At 37.4% G+C, this 11,949-nt stretch overlaps 1 protein-coding gene, 1 long non-coding RNA gene and 1 pseudogene across 3 annotated transcripts in view; 2 read left to right on the forward strand and 1 right to left on the reverse strand.

The window, feature by feature from the left end:
• Positions 1–2,937, forward strand: part of LOC138159328 (superkiller complex protein 8 pseudogene) — a 3,500-nt pseudogene extending 563 nt beyond the window's left edge.
• Positions 1–11,949, reverse strand: part of ZNF469 (zinc finger protein 469) — a 745,539-nt gene that overhangs the window by 612,787 nt on the left and 120,803 nt on the right. The window lies entirely within an intron of this gene.
• The window catches only part of LOC138159330 (uncharacterized), a 53,604-nt gene that overhangs the window by 8,004 nt on the left and 33,651 nt on the right, over positions 1–11,949 (forward strand). The gene's annotated exons all lie outside the window — the stretch shown is intronic.

The raw sequence follows: 11,949 nt of genomic DNA on the forward strand, positions 1-11,949 counted from the left end.
AGGGAAGGGAAGGGAAGGGAAGGGAAGGGAAACAAGCACTTATTAAATGCCTACTATGTGTCAGGTACTGGCTAAGCACTTTACAAATATTATCTCACTTGATCTTAATAAGAACTCTGGGAGGAAACTGAGGCAGACAAATGTTAAGTGACTTTCCCAGGATCATACAGTCAGAAAATATCTGAGGTCAAGTTTAAACTCCAGTTTTCCTGACTCCAGGTCCTGGACTCTATCTACTGCACTCCCTAGCTGTTAATTATCAAATTCAATTATCCTGAGTCCTAGTACATGGTTCTTCCCACTGCACTGCACTGTCTCTCCCTGACAAGCTCTACACATTCTCCAGCACAGATGTCATCACTTACTGCCAGATGCCCAAACAGCCAGCAGCACAGGCATCCCAGAATTTCATAATTCTGATTTTGTTTGTAAACACATGCACCCGCGCCCACACTTCCCTATTCATTCTCTTCCAAGTCAGTGCAATGCAGGTCCAAGATACCCAGACTCTCCCTTCTTTTCATTATCTCTTTTTTCCCTTTCAAATACTCTCCCCCAAAAGTTTCTAGAAGGAATAAAAGACCCTTCCGGGAAAATAGTGTTTTCAGAAATAAGGAACTGTTTTTCCCCCAAGAAGGCTCAGAGGAGGTTAAAAAAAAATCAATGGAGGACCACTTAAGACTTTTTAAAAGAAATAACTTAGATGTTTAGTTCAAATCACCCTATTAGATCAGAAAGGGGACTAGGTTCAGTATCAAAAGACCTTGGTTTAAATCCTATTTCTAGCCACTGTCGCTAAGGAAGAGTTTGAGAGGAAGGCCACGAGCAGGAGATCCCAGAGTTGCCTGTCCATGTCTGTTTGCCTTGGCCTGAAGAGATGAGTGTCCAGCATTCTTTTCAAACAGGAACAAGTTCATGACGATGCCATCTGGTCAGTTGCCTGGGGGATGAATCAAAGAGAGAACTCGGAAATGACTGTCTCAGGATCCCTGGATCATCTAGTCAAAGTGTGGAAAGGGAAAGATGAGAAGCTGGAGTTACAGTGGAGTCTGGAGGGCCATCACTTGGGTGTGGCTCCCATGGACATCAGTCAGACCAGGGCCATTGCTGCGTCCAGTTCCTGTGGTGCTTACATTCGTCTGTGGGATTTAGAAAATACCAAACAGATGAAGTCCATTGATTCTGGCCCCGTGGATGCCTGGTCCTTGGCTTTTCACTCAATTCCCAGTTTTTGGTTGCAGGAAGCCATGTGGGCAAAATAAACATTTTTGGTATTGAGGCCGGAAAAAAGGAATACTCGTTGGATACAAAAGAGAAATTCATCCTCAGCATTGCCTAGAGTCCTGATGGGAAATATCTGGCCAGTGGAGCCATAGATGCAATCATTAATATTTTTGATATTGCAACTGGAAAACTTCTCCATACACTTGAAGGCCATGCAATGCCCATCCACTCTTTGACCTTCTCCCCAGATTCTCAGCAACTTGTCACCTGCTTCAGATGATGGCTACATTAAGATTTATGGTTGACAGCATGCATATTTGGCTGGTACACTGAGTAGTCATGCATCCTGGGCATTTAATGTTGCATTTTGTCCAGATGATATTCACTTTGTATGCAGTTCACCAGACAAAAGCGTAAAAGTTTGGGATGCCGGAACAAGAACTTGGGTCCACACATTTTTTGACCACCAGCACCAGGTCTGGGGAGCAAAAAGCAATGCAAATAGCACCAAGATTGTACCCATTGGAGATGACCAAGAAATTCATATCTGTTACTGTCCAACTTAATCACACTCCAAACCGTGTAGGGTAATGCTAGGGTGGGAGGGAGGAAGGCATACAGAGAGGGATGGATCACACCATCCCCCACCTTTGTACATGTTAACAGATGGAAATATGGAACATTGCATCGGGCAAAAACTTTGATATTTTTGGATATTCTTTATAAGTACAAATTGGGGCGGCTAGGTGGTACAGTGAATAGAGCACCGACCTTGGAGTCGGGAGGACCTGAGTTCAAATCCGACATCAGACACTTGACACAATTACTAGCCATGTGACTTTGGGCAAGTCACTTAACCCCAATTGCCCTCCAAAAAGGTAAACAATTTTAAAAAATTTTTGAAAAATTAAAAAATAAGTACAAACAAATTTATATGTAGTTATTATTTTCATCTTTTAATAAAGAATGCTCTATTCTTTGCAAAAAAAAATCCTATTTCTGATAGTTACTAGCTGTGTGTGACTCCAGGCAAATCACAGTGTTTTATGAAAATGGTTTCATTTGATCCTTCGATTAATTTCTCATTTTACAGATGAGGAAACTGAGGAATGGGGAAGTTAAGTGTCTTGCAAGGCTACAAAAATAGTAATAAAGCCAAAATTCACACCCAGGTCCCCTGACTCCAAAGTCAGTCCTCTTTCTGCTTGCTATGAAATAATTTTCATTATTTTCAACTAAGTTTAGATAGAAACTGTCCTGGGACAAGTTGCTATGCCACCGAAACTCTTTTACATTTAATCTTTAACAGACTGCCATCACACAGAGGGATAAAATAACTATGTATTATAATTAATTAAAATATGGAGGTATAAATCTTTTTATCTAGCATTACAGAAAGAATCTTTGGAACAACTTGAGTAACAGCCAGGATAAGGAGATTATGTTCATCATCATGCAGGCAAGGTAATATAGTGGAATGAAGCCTAGTTTTGGAGTCAGGGACCTAACTACTGAAACCTGGGTATGCCTTCACAATGCATCAATCTTTGCATTCTAGTGTGTTTTTTTTTTAATAGAATCATAGCTCTAGAGCTGGAAAAGGAATAAGCATTTATTAAGAACTTACTGTGTGCTGGACACTCCTAAGCACTTTATAAATATTATTTCATTTGATACTTCATTTGGAAAATGAACTTAGTGTATATGCAGTCACACCTCTTCATTTCACAGAAGACAAAACTAACTAGGGAAGTTAAGTTGTTTACCCCAAATCACACAGGTAACAAGTTTCTGAGGCCGGATTTGAACCCAGGTCTCCATATCTATTCCTCTTTCTGCTGCACCATGCTGTGAAATTCTTGTCCTTCTCTTTCCATCATTATTAATGAAGAATTCTTTCACTCTTGTTATCTTTCACTCTTACATGACCATGCCATCTTTTTCTGGATCTCTTCATCCTATTCTGGAGCCGCATCATGGTTCTAAGTGGTACCTAGGTCTGCAGAGAGGATGCTAGTGAAGCAAAAGGTGTGACAAGTCCTACAAAGCTTATAAAGCTTTGAGTACTGGATTGTTTTGGACTGTGCCTGTAGTCTGAGGATAAACCCACCTAAATGTGCAGACCATATCAAGGGAAAGTTATCTATTTTTACAAACAATTTGTTCCATATTGGATTGTTCTTTGGTAGAAGAAAGAAGGGAAACCAAGATTCTGGAATAAAATGAGCATTTTTGCTGAGGTCTCTTAACACAACCCTCTCAAAAGCTTTTTTTAACTGTGTCAAACCTTGTTCAGAATCTGAGCAAGATAACTGACAAAAAGTCACAGTGAATCATTTTCCCCTCCCAAGGTAGATTAGGAGGACAGAAAGAGACATGTATAGACATGGGTGTATAAATATGGGTGGAGGCTGGCAGAGAGGGTAGCATGCTGTAAGCCTGGAAGGCAGAGGTGGCAGCAGCAGTTTTGATGGTACGTAGTGCCCAGGGACAATAAGGACACTGATCAGAATGAGATTAAAGGGGATTCCATGAGCTACCACTGGGTGTAGGATCAGGCACCAAACAGCAGCTCCTTTGCCATTATTGAATTTAGAGGCACATTCCATGATGGAGAGGAACAGTTGCAGTTGACCAGATCTCTCCTCAAATTACACCATGTTGCAAGCATCAAAAACTCGTGGACCCTCAGATCTAACTGTGAAAGCAGCAGAAGAACAAAAAAGACTGGAACTCAGGCCAGGTGAGCAGACCCCACCTCTAATATAAAGCCCTAAGTTTAGAAATAGGCTGGAAAATGAGCAAACAATAACCTGACATAAGAAGCCACTGTGGTGACAGGGAAGCTCAAGACAAAATTCAGAGGAAGATAATGACATGGAAACATCTACAAGCAAAAAGCCTTGAAAAAAAAATACAGATTGGAAATAAGACCAATAAGTTTTCCAGAAGAACCTAAGCAAAAGATTAAAGTAGCAAAAAAAAAAGAATCAAATAAGAGTGGTAGAGGAAAAGCTGGAAGAGAAGAGCAATACATTAAAATTTTGAAAAGAGAGCTAATAGCTTGGTAAAAGAGGCACAAAGATATTGAAGAAAGTAACTCCTTAAAATCAGAATTGTCCAAGTGGTAAAAGAGATACAAAATCTCATTGATTAAAGTAATCCCTTGAAAATTAAAACTGTTCAAATAGAAGCTAATGACTCCATGACACATCATAAAACAACAAAGCAAATCAAAACATTGAAAAAAGAAAAGAAAATGTGAAGTATCTCAGGAAAAACAATCAACCTGGAAAACAGATTGAGGAGAGATAATTTCAGAATTACTGAACTACCTGAAAATCATGATTAAACAAGAACTTAAATAGGGGTGGCTAGGTGGCACAGTGAGTAAGAGTGCTGGCCCCAAAGACGGAAGGACCTGGGATCGGTTCCGCCCTCAGATACTTAACACACACACACACACACACACACACACATGCGCACACACACACACACAAACTGGCTATGTAACCTTGGGCAAGTTATTTAACCCCAATTGCTTTAAAAAAAAAAGAACCTAAATATTATATTTCAAGAAATTATAAAGGAAAAACTGCCCAGATGTCTTAGAACCAGAGGGCAAAGTAAAAATGGAAAGAATTCATTGATCACCTCCTGAAAGAAATTTTAAAAGGAAAAATCCCAGATATATTGTAGCCAAATGCCAGAGATCCCAGGTCAGGAAGAAAATATAAGTAGTCAAAAAGAAAGAATTCAAATACCATGGAGTCATAGTCAAGATCATAAAAGATTTAGCAGTTACCATGATAAAGGAGCAGAAGGCTTAGAACATTTTAAAAGGGAAAGGAGATGGGATCATAACCAAGAATAATCTATACAGCAAAATTGAGTGTAGTTCTTCAGGGAAAAGTGGACATGTAATGAAATAGAGGACTTTCATCATTCCTGATGAAAGGACCAAAGCTGAATAGAAAATGTGATATTCAAAAACAAGTTTCAAGAGAGGTATAAAAAGGTAAATATGAGTGAGAAATCATAAGAGACTTAATAAGATTAAATTACTTACATTCATATGTGAGAAGATGATCCATGTAATTTCTAAGAACTTTATCATCATCAGGGCAGTTAGAAGGACTCTAGTTAGAGGGTATGGGTATGAGTCTATGTTGGGATAATCTCAAAAGAAGAATGGGAGGGTAAGAAAGAGGGATGTACTGGGAGAAGAGCAAATAACAACAGCAATATCACCATTTATATGGTAGCTTCTATGTACTAGGCATTGTGCTAAGTGCTTTACAATTATTATCTCAATTGACCCTCACAACAACCATGAAGGTAGGTGCTATTATTATCCTTATTCTTTGGATGAGGAAATTGAGGCAAACAGTGATTAAATTACTTACCCAGAGTCATGCAACTAGCAAGTGTATGAGACCAGATTTGAACTGAGATCTTCATGATTGCAGGACTGCCACAGTCCCACCTAGCTAGGAGAGGGAGAATGGAAAAAAAAATATCTCACATAAAAGAAGTGCACAAGGAAAAGTTTTTACAATGAAGAGAAAAATGGTGGGGGGAGGAACAGGCAATGCTTGAACCTCACTTTCATCTGAACTGGTTGAAAGAGAGAATACATACATACACAGACCTAATTAAAAGTGATAATCCAGAACTGTTCTTTGAATGTTTAAAAGATTTCACCTGTGAATTCATCTGGTCTAGGAATGTTTTTCCTCTGGAAGTTTATTTATGATTTGTTCAATTTCTTCTTCAGAAATTCATTATTTCTCGTTGTGTAAATGAGTATTTTATATTTTTGTAATTATGCATTTATTTCATTGAAGTTGTCTTTATTTGCATAGAACTAGGCAAAGGAGATGCTAGAAAATTATCTTTTTTCATATTTTTATGAATTTCTTTTCATTTTTGGCACACATGATTTCATTTTAATTTTATTTTATTGCATTATGGTCAGGAAAATATATGTATACTATATCTCTTATTTGTGAGGTGTTGTCATAAGACATAATCAATTTTTGTAAAGGGGCCATACACAACTGAGAAATATGTATACTCCTTTCTGCTCCTATTCATTAATTGCCAAAGGTCTATCCTATCTAATTATTCTAAAATTCTGTTTGAGTATAACTCCTTTTATATTTTTACTAGATTTACCTAAGACTGATGGAGGTCTCCCCTTTTATAGTTTCATTGTCTATATCTCCTTGTAATTAATTTCATTTTTCCCTTTAAGTATTTAGAAGTTGTGCTATTAAATGCATATATTAAGATTTTAAATCAATTAATTATCTTTGTTTCCTGTAGAAGAAGCTGATAGCACACTGGATAAGACACTGGGCCTAGAATCAGGAAGACCTGAATTCATATCTGGCCTCAGACATTTACTTTATGGTACAGTAAACATTCAATAAGCATCTACTATGTGCCAGACACAGTGCTAAACACTGGTGATATAAATAAGTAAAAAGAAAGATAGGACCTACCCTCAAGGAGCTTACAACCCAAAGGAAGAAGACAAAACAAAAAAGCAAGCTGAAAGGGGGGGTGAGGCACAGAGCGTAGCCAGCACAGGAGCATCAGGATTATGATTTTGTTGTCATTGGGTCATTTTTCAATTGTATCTGACTCTTTGTCACCCCATTAGGATTTCCAGGTGAAGATACTGGAGTGGTTTGCTATTTCCTTCTTTGGTTCATTTTACAGAAGAGCAAACTGAGGCAAACAGGGTTAAGTGACTTACCCAGGGTCACACAGCTAGTAAACGTCTGAGGCCAGATTTGAACTCAGGAAAAGGAGTCTTCCTGACTCTAGGGCTGGCACTCTATTCAATATGCCACCTGACTGTCTGCCATGATGACAGTGGTGGAGTTAAAACCAGCAGAGCAGTGGGTAGCAAATGAAGAGATGTCTGGGAGTTTGAACCCTCTATAAATAAAGGCTAAGGGAGGAGTCTTTTTCTCTGTTCTCCAGCTCCCCAATTATTTGAGCAGAAACAAATAAAACATACTTTCTAGTTGTGTGACCCTGGACATATCACTTAATCTCTGTCTTCCTAAATTTTCTCCACTGTTAAATCAGGATAATAATAACACCTATCTATGGGATGTTGTAACAATCAAATGAGATAATATTTATAAATGTACTTAGCATAGCCTATCACATAGTAGGTACTATATAAGCATATTCCCTTCACCCTTCTCCTTTCAGAAAAACGTAGCTCCTTCTTTATCCACTTTAATTAAATTTTTTTTTGCTATTGCCTTGCCTAAAATTATAATTGCTACTTCTGTGTTTGTGTCTGAGTGTGTTCAGATGAGTCATAATAGATTTTGCTTCAACACCTTATTTTAACTCTATTTGAGCTTTTATTTTTCAAGTATGCTTCTCATAAACAACATTTTGTTGCAGTTTTTAATCCATTCTGCTAACCTCTTCTTTTTTATGGGAGAGTTCATTCCATTCATGTTCATGGTTATGATAGTTAATTGCTTTTTTCCTCCATTTTATTTTCTTATATTCTTTTTTCTCTATACTCCTCAAATATTGTTTATTTCAAGTTATTACCCTTTCATTTTTTTCCTCTTTTAATCATATGAAGGAATGCTCCAAATGACCACTAATTAGATAAAAGCAAATCCAAACATTTCTGAGATTCTATCTCATGTTTATCATATTGAAAAAGATGACAAAAATGGAAAATGATTAGAAAACAGGGACCATTTATGGATCTGGGGATATATATATATATAATATGACCATTCTAGAAAGTAATTTAGAATTTAACAGAAAACGTTACTTGTATGCCCTTTGAAGCAACTGTACTACTTCTAGATCTATACCTGCAAAAAATCAAAGAATTATAAAAAGGTATTATTTATATTATATATAATATATTAAATAATATAATATATTTATGTATAGTAGTTCTTTCTGTGACAGGAAACATGCACACACAAAACTGGTAACTAAAAGGATACCCATCAATTGAGGAGTGCCTGAATAAGTTGTAGCATGTGAATATGATAAACTACTGTGCCACAAGAAATGAGGAAACATGATTTCAAAGAAACATGGAAAAAATTCCACAAACTGATGCTGAGGAGAGTGCTATGAAATGATCGCATTTAAGTTATTTATTTTTAATTTAAATTACCACATCCACATTATTAAAAATAAACAGTTTTGAAGACTTCTAGAAATTGATCATGAATTACATGAGCGGAGCCTTGAGATCAATTTATACAATAATAAAGCTGTAAAAAAACAAACCACTCTAAAAGCTTTAGGTACTATGACCAACATAATTATACCCATGATTTCAGAGGATCAGTGATAAAACATTATCTATCTCCTGATCAAGAGGGAAGTCAGGGTGGCCAGGTGGCACAGTGAGTAAGAACGATAGCCCTGGAGTCAGGAGATTCGGGATCAGTTCCGGCCTCAGATACTTAACACCCACACAAAAATAACTGGCTGTGTAACCTTGAGCAAGTTACTTAACCCCAATTGCTTTAAAAAAAAAAAGAGGGAAGAGATTGAAAGAAATGAATAAGAGGGTGGGGGGTGGGAGGAAGACTGTACTATAAAAACAATTAAAAGTGGAGAAGTAGGGGTGCTACAGATGTGAATGATGCATGCATCCTCAGATGAAATCTATATTATTAGTTTTGCTTAACTATTTTACTTTATAAATTCTCCTGGAGTGCCAGAACTAATTTCCATATGATTGAATGGGCTTTATTTTGCTAGTGTAGAAAATACTGTTACTAATTTAGGGGAAAAGAAAACTGGAATGGTACCATCTTAGTGATTATCCAATTCAATTTCCCTATTTTACACACATGAACATTACACACAGAGAAGTTGATAGACTTTGCTGAACTTACAAAGCAAGTTAAATGTACAGCTGAAAATAAAATTTTAGTCCCCAAGCAGCTAAGAGATGCAATGGGTAGAGTGCTGGACTTGGAATCAGAAAGACGCAAGTTCTAATTCTGCCTCAGAAACTTATTACCTCTCAGTCTATTTCCTTGACTATAAAATGGGATAAAGATCTCCTGCAGCTAGGTGGCACAATGCATAGAAAGGAAGACCATAGTTCAAATGTGACCTCAGACACTTACTTAGTTCTGTGTCCCTGGACAAGTCACTTAAACATGTTCTGCCTCAGTTTTCTCATTGGTAACATGGGGATAATACCAGCACCCACATCCCAGGGCTGTTATAAGGATCAAATGAGAAAATAATTGTAAAATGCTTAGCACAGTGCCTGGCACACAGTAAGTGCTATATAAATGTTAGCTGTTATTATTATAGTTGGATTGTTATAATTACCTCAAATGAGATAATATTTGGAAAGTTTCTCGCAAATCTTAAAATGCTATATAAATGCTAGTTACCATTATCATCCTCATCCAGCTATCTTTCTGCTAACCCAGTCCTAAATAGTAATCTCTATGTGTCATTTCCCCATAACGTCCAAACCTGAAATCACGATTAAGTTTGTCATTAGCATTTTACACAATTGTTTTTAGCTCCAAGGATAAAGACTGAGTCTGGCAAACAGTTTCACCTTCATCTCCTTTAACCCTCCTCTATTTTCCAGTTCTTTTTTTCTCTCCCTCCACCAGATGATCAAAGGATTAAATTGGCCAGGAAATGTTTCCACTCCAATAAAACATTATCACGTGTCAGTCATCAGCCAGGCTTGGGAGGTGGCTCTCCTATGTCTTAAATGTTCTAGAATTTTGAAAGAGTTCACAGAGTTCAACCAATGAGTATTTCCTTGCCATTTGCCAAATAGTAGAAGAGATTGGCACCTTCCCTGCCAAAGCTTTAAAGTCTATAGATATGTATTCATCATTTCATCATCTATATATCATATAAGTGTTTCATGTAACATCTGTTTAGATTTAATTGTTTTTTCCTCCTTTCCTTTTTTTTCTTTTTAAAGCTGCTTATTACCAAACTCACAATGAAACCAGATGAATATGGATTCTGATTCTAACACTACAAGTCATAATGAATGTTGCAAATGCATCAGAACTGACAATATAAAGGAGTACCTACCACAGCCCTGCCTGTGAATGCCAAAGGATAAAACGATGGCAAATATGTAATAATAACAGCAGCAATGCCATCCTAATGGTTCCCTCAGCTATATTCTATCATTCAGAGTTGCAAAGTTCAGCTCTTCTGGAGCAAGAAAATTTACTGTTTTTATCATGCTAGGATTAAAAACTAGAAGTTTTGGGGCAGCTAGGTGGCACAGTAAATAGAGCACCAGCCCTGGAGTCAGGAGGACCTGGGTTCGGATCCAGCCTCAGACACTTAACACACACACACATGCACACACACACCCACACACACACACACACACACAAACCTAGCTGTGTGACCTTGGGCAAGTCACTGAACCCAATTGCCCCCCAAAAAGCAAAAAAAAAAATAGAAGTTTCCTTAGAAATCTTACCCAATTGCCTCGCTTAATTTTTACAGATGAGGAAACTGAGGCTCATAGAGGTTAACTGATTTCTCCAGGGTCACACAAAAGAATAAATGGAAGAATTCAAACTCAGGTCCTGTGACTATAAACTCAATTCTATTTTTACTGTACCAAACTGTTCCTTGTCTCGCTTCAGTCACAGAACTGAGGACATTGAGTGTTGAGGAAAGAGAAAACCTAGGAGATGCCTGAGAGCCTTCTTAATGTTTCTTTTTTTTTAATTCAATTTTAATTTATTAATTTGTTTGTTTCCTTTTAGTTTACAGGATTCAATTCCACAATTCCTTGAATTTCACATTTTGTCCCCCTCCTTCCCCTCCTCCCCATGGCGTCTTATAATCAAGTATAGGATCTGTAAATACTTTCACATTATACAATGGTAAGGTTATAAGGATGGATTGTACCAGCTGGAATGAAAAATGGTAAAGAGGACATAAAATCAAATAAGAGAATGAAAAAGATCAGGTATTTTGCTTCCACCTGGATATAAATTTAGTTCTTTCTAGTTCTTTCTCTGGATGCACGTTTTTCTCTCCATCATGCGTCTTTTGGGATTGACTTATATCCCTGCATTGTTGAGAAGAGTCCAGTCTATCAAAGTTGGTCATCACACATACGTTGTGTCTGTAATTGTGTACAAATTCCTCCTGGTTCTACTCTTCTCACTCAGCATCAGTTCTTTTAAGCCTCTCCAGGTAAATATGAAGACCGCCTGCTCCCCGTTTCTTATAGCGCAATAATATTCCTTAACATGCATATACCATAACTTGTTCAGCCATTCCCCAATTGATGGACACCCCCTTAATTTCCAATTCTTTGCCACAACAAAAAGAGCTGCTATAAACATTTTTGTACATATGGGTCTTTCTCCCATTTCTATGATCTCTTTGGGACATAACCCTAGGAGTGGTATTGCTGGATTAAAGGGTATGAAAGTATTTATAGCCCTTTGGGCATAGTTCCAGATTGCTTTCCAGAAAGGCTGGATCAGTTCACAACTCCACCAACAATGCATTAGTGTTCCAGTTTGCCCACATCCTCTCCAGCATTTGTCATTTTCCTGTTTTGTCATCTTAGCCAATCTGACTGGTGAGATGTGGTACCTCAGAGTTGTTTTGATTTGCATTTCTCTAATCAATAGTAAATTAGAGCATTTCTTCATGTGCTTATAGATAGCTTTAATTTCTTTCTCTGAA

This window comes from Petaurus breviceps, unplaced genomic scaffold (genome assembly GCF_028583685.1).
Source record: "Petaurus breviceps papuanus isolate PSGF00001 unplaced genomic scaffold, PetGlider_PUasm1.0 176, whole genome shotgun sequence".
NCBI classification, from domain to species: domain Eukaryota; kingdom Metazoa; phylum Chordata; class Mammalia; order Diprotodontia; family Petauridae; genus Petaurus; species Petaurus breviceps.